The following is a 6,000-nucleotide window of genomic DNA, read 5'->3' as shown; positions in this document are numbered from 1 at the left end:
ATTTTAGGTTTAGTTGTCACTCAAATGTCTATCATTGAGCTTGCAACTATTTAACAGCACAGCAAAGTTGAAATGGGAATACAATGTTAGATATTTTGTTTATTTATACAACTAAATAATGTATTATCACTGTGCTTCATCTAATAGCAGAACCATATCACCTGGATTTCAGATGAAATTATATTAAAAGTATATGGTGAAAGTGATCAATGCTGTTCAAGATTCTGACAGATTATTATAGTAATTGGGAAGATCTCCTCAGACGTGCAACAACCTATGCATGCGATCTTGAACATGCAAACTTTATATAATTACTTAAGGAGAAATGTATAGTTACAGTAACCTCAAAATGTGTCCTTGGTTGTGTTACTCATTTTGAGGTTGAATGTTACATTTGTTTGTAAGACAGCCTTAACTTTAGGCTATTTACTGTCTTTCAAAAGTAATACTGAATTTTGTTTGGTTGGCAACGCAACCAAATATCAACATTTAAAGGAGATGTACAGTGTCGACTGCTTGGATAGTCCCATCTGAGTCACTGGCTTAATCCCATTCTTTAACTTCTATTTTTGGTTGAGATGTGAATCCAACATATTATTTGTTAACCTGTCAACAAAAGTGATACTGAATTGTGTTTCATTGTCAATGCAACCAAATATCAACATTTGAAGGAGATTTATCTTCTGCTTGGATAGTCCCATCTGTGCCTCTGACTAAGACTGTCTAATAATTAACATCTCCACCTCAACCAAAAATCTAAGTTAAAGATTAGGACTAAATCAAATCAAACTTTAAATGCACTTTCAATAACGTTTTATTGCGTTGACAACCAAACACAATTCAAAATAATTACATTTGAGAAATCAACCAGAGCTTGTAACCCTAGGCCTATTGTATTGTCCCCCCCAAAAATGTTTTAATATAAACAATAGCTGTTGACTGCAAATGTTATATTGGCCTAAATAGTATCATTGATATGAGTGATAAAGTATGGTCGCATTTCATTTGCTCTGTTAAACCTACCCTTTGGAATGACTTCAATAGCAACAGTGAATCTATCTCGTTTTTAAGTGGAGATCTCTCAACAATCACTCTCACAATTGCACATTGGCAATAGTAGATACAAATATCAAAGCTGGGTTTAGTTAAAAACCTGTATGGGAGACCAAATGGTTGCTGTAGATAGATCAACTCTCCAGTAGGAGGTGCTGCCCAGCCTATAGTTATTTTTTCTGATAGTGGATATAACGGTGAAGATCTGACGTTGTTTCTAAGGTACAAATTCTACATATTTTATACAAGGTTTTTCAATGTTGAAAATTGGTTACTATGATGACATAATCCTGTGGTTGAAATTTCACTCTCAAAACAACAGTATGACTTTTTTCAAATCCAATGTATTTACCACGTAGATTCCACATCACAATACGTTGACAAATTACGTTGAAACAACTGGTTTGTCCCCAGTGGGTAGTAACCAATGTTCCCTCTTTGTTTTCCGCACTGAGCAAATTTCAGGTCTTCAACTTTGTGAAAATTCTGTGCAACTTCAAGCGCGTGTTTACTGTGAACACTGAGGCTGTACCCGCTTTAAGTAACAGTTGTAACAGTGGCCAAGTAGACTTCTGTGTGTATTTGATCATAATATAGACCTACCAGAGTGGCCTACCATCAAAAACAATGGAGAAAATGCATCACATCACATGGAAATAGCTGTTCTATGATTCATCCTGCAGTAGCAGACAGTGGGTGGTGTTCAATGTAGGCCTACATTCCATGAGACTTTTGAAAAAACACGCAGGGCTTGACATTAACCTGTTTATCTACTTGTACTTCAGACAAGGAGGTGACTGAAATTGTTGTTGTGTTGTTTGATGGAAGAAACCACTTATTATTATTCCTATACCATTATTACAGAGAATCAGATAAATTATTCTACCCTCTGCCTATTGGCTATTTAGCTTATTCAAACCTCTCATAAAACACTGCCCCTTTAAGGTCAAAAGAAAGCTCTTTACCTGACTCACTTTTCAAAGATGTCTAGAAATGCACACGTTTTGTGCTCTTATAGGAACCAATCACTCCCCTATTGCTGACTACAATTATCTAGAACTGGGCTAATAACTCACTAACTAGCAAAGGATATGAACAACATGTATACCGGTGGCTACATTCAGCTCTTGCTTTAATCTCAAAACAAGCGCATCTACTCATGACCACTGCTGTAAACACTGTCCAGTTCAAAGTAAATGGCACAGATCCATACACGGCAATGGTCTATTTGCATATAGGCCTACTGCAGCTTTGATTGATTATGCCACACCGGTCTGTGTAGAGTATGGGCTGAGTCTTGTGCAATAGAATCCTACTCTGATTCATCCTGTCTACAACAAAATCTCTTTCATAGTTTGTTTTGTTTCGACATGTTGCATTGAAAGTGGCTAATATTGCTTTGATTCGATCACAATTGCCACAGTAAAGGGAAACGTTGATAGTGTTAACTAACAGGGAAAACTCTAGAAAGTTGAGTGAAGTTCAACTTAGTTCTTCTCTCCGTGGGCTACTGCGCGCCGGCACGCAGTTTAGATTGAACATTGGTAGTGACTCCACAATAATTACCTAAATGACACAGTGACAAGAAGAAAACAAATATACAAAATATTCCAAAACATGCGTCTTGTTTGCAACAAGGCACTAAAGTAACACTGCAAAAGAATATGGCAAAGGAATACACTTTTTGGTGGATGGTGCTAAGCACATGCAAATCCTAGAGGAAAACCTGCTTCAGTCTGCTTTACACCGGACACTGGGAGAGGAATTGACCTTTCAGCAAGACAATGTACAACACAAAGCCAAATCTACACTGGAGTTGCTTACCAAGAAGACAGTGCATGTTTCTGAGTAGCCAAGTTACAGTTTTGACTTAAATCTGCTTGAAAAGCTATGGCAAGACTTGAACATTGCTGTCTAGCCATGATCCCCAACACCTTGACAGAGTTTGAATAATTTTGAAAAGAATAATGGGCAAATATTGCACAATCCAGGTGTGTAAAGCGTTTAGAGAATTACCCAAGAAGACTCACAGCTGTAATAGCTGCCAAAGGGGGGTCAATATCTAATCAAGATACACAGTGCATTTGGAAAGTATTCAGACCCCCTTAGACCCGCTGCACAGGTTTTCATAAAGGATCTCTCTGTACTTTACTCCGTTCATCCTTCCCTCGTTACTGACTAGTCTCCCAGTCCTTGCTGCTGATGCCAGGTTCAGCGGCAAGGATGCCAAAAGAGTTCAGTCTTGGTTTCATCAGACCAGGGAATCTTATTTATCATGGTCTGAGAGTTCTTTAGGTGCCTTTTGGAAAACTCCAAGCGGGCTGTCGTGCCTTTTACTGAGGAGTGGCTTCGGTCTGGCCACTCTATCATAAAGGCCTGATTGGTGGAGTGCTGCAGAGATAGGTGTTCTTCTGGAAGGTTCTCCCATCTCCACTGAGGAACTCTGGAGCTCTGTCAGAGTGACCATCGGGTTCTTGGTCACCTCCCTGACCAAGGCCCTTCTCCCCAGATTGGTCAGTTTGGCCGGGTGGCCAGCTCTAAGAAGAGTCTTGGTGGTTCCTAACTTCTTCCATTCAAGAATGATGGAGGCCATTGTGCTCTTGGGATCTTCAATGCTACAGAAATGTTTTGGAACCCTTCCCCAATTCCTTCGACCTCATGGCTTGATTTTTGCTCTGACATGCACTGTCAACTGTGGGACCTTATATAGTCAGGTGTGTGCCTTTCCAAATCATGTCCAATCAATTGAATTTACCACAGGTGGACTCCAATCAAGTTGTAGAAACATCTCAAGGATGATCAACGTAAACAGAATGCACCTGAGCTCAATTTTGAGTCTCATAGCAAAGGGTCTGAATACTTATGTAAATAAGGTATTTCTGTTTCTAAAAACCTGTTTTCGCTTTGTCATTATGGGGTATTGTGTGTAGATTGAAGAAAATTTGTTTTCAATCCATTTTAGAATAAGGCGGTAACGTAACAAAATGTGGGAAAAAGTCAAGGAGTCTGAATACTTTCCAAATATATTGTATTAGTGTTTTATTTTTCATTAATCTTTAAAAAGTTACATTATAGAGTATTTAGTATAGATCGTTGACAAAAAAATGAAATTAAGCCAATTGTAATCCCACTTTGTAACACAATAACATTTTAAGAAATCCAAGGGGGTTGAATATTAATGATATCCACTGTACATGGTTCAATAAAAACTGATGAAAAGCTCTTTCTATTCAAACTGCCCTTAGGGAAGATGGTATCTTGGAACTGTCAGCACCTATTGGATTTCAGTCTGGTGACATAGAGTATTTGAAGGAAAATGCAAGATGAGAAAGATTACATTGATATCATGTGTTAAAAATACAGCCTAGCCACCATTGTCTCACACTCCCATTCTCCACAAACAAGTTCAATTGTGCAGTCGGTGGCTTTTTTCCTGTTCCTGAGCTACAAAGTTAATTTAGGGTGGGGGGGTGTCCATGTAAATTGTCTGGTGGCGATTTTTATGAATTGTTCAGCAGTCTAATAGCTTGGGGGTAGAAGCTGTTAAGGAGCCTTTTGGTCCTAGACTTGGTGCTCCGGTACTGCTTGCCATGTGGTTGCAGAGAGAATAGTCTATAACTTGGGTGACTGGAGTCTTTGACCATTTTATGGGCCTTCCTCTGACACAGCCTAGTATATAGGTATTGGATGGCAGGAAGCTTGGCCCCAGTGATGTATTGGGCCGTACGCTCTACCCATCAAAGCAAAGGGTGGCTACTTTGAAGAATCTCAAATATATTTTGATTTGTTTGGTTACTACAAGATTCCATATGTGTTGTTTTATGGTTTTGATGTCTTCACTAATATTCTACATTGTAGAAATTAGTGGAAGTAAAGAAAAACCCTGGAATGAGTAGGTGTGTCCAAACCTTTGACTGGTACTATACTAAATTTTCTTTTCCACCTAAAGGCCATAAGAGAATGTTTTAGTAAAGATGACTGTCATCTGAAAGGAGTCCATTAACTTGTGTTGAATGTTGAGATTACACTGCCTCTTTGGTCCATAGACTGGTGTTGAATGTTGAGTGTTGGGTTTATATTGGTCTCTTTGTTAAGCTCTTATCTCAGCCTGTCAATCACTTCCACCTCTTCCGATGCAGAGGCTGATCCTCTCATCACAGAGCCTCTATGGCATGTTATCTCTGACCTGCTTTCTGACACGGAAGTACACCTCTGAGGAATGCATTGTTTTAGAGAAGACAAAAGGGAAATATGTTATAGAATCTAAACCAAAAATCTCTGTTGTTTCTCCAACCAACAACAAACTCACAGATTGTTAGAAGAAGAGAATCCATGACAGTTCATCGAATTACTGATTTCAGTTACACCTTTATTATGTAAGGACAAAGGGGGCCTGAGAACTACTCAATGACACATCACCCAAATGACCACCGTTGGCCCTCATAGACCTATTTTCTAAATTTCCTTTCCTTTCCTACACTCATAACACCCCTCTCCTTCTCACTCACTTTCTCCTCCTCTAACGGTCCGAGAACGATGGAAGAGGGAGGAGAGGAGTGAGTGTTTTTGTTCAGGAGGAGAAAGGCGTTCTCCTGTGTTCTCAGGATGTTGCTGTTAAAGCCTGGAGAAGTGGGCTTCCTGTCTAGGAAAACGATCAGAGAACAGACAAGGCCCTGGGGTTAAGACGCTGTGTTCCCTCAGAGGACGCAGACACTTTGTGCTGCACAGATCACCAAGCAGATTGAGGGAAGAAGGGGTTCTGTGGAACGGTATGGGAGAGGTGAGTGAAAAGACTCAAAATGTTTTCTTGTGCTAAATCTCTTTTTCATGCTTTAGTTGAGTGCGTTTTACTTTGAATATCATGCACCATTGCACCAGTTGACATGGTTGTATTGTACATGCATGCGTAATGTTCTGATTGAATGTTGTAATAATGTTGTAAAATTA

This window comes from Salmo trutta, chromosome 8 (assembly GCF_901001165.1).
Source record: "Salmo trutta chromosome 8, fSalTru1.1, whole genome shotgun sequence".
NCBI classification, from domain to species: domain Eukaryota; kingdom Metazoa; phylum Chordata; class Actinopteri; order Salmoniformes; family Salmonidae; genus Salmo; species Salmo trutta.
The sequence above is the reverse complement of the archived record's forward strand: the minus strand, read 5'-3'. Positions refer to the sequence as shown.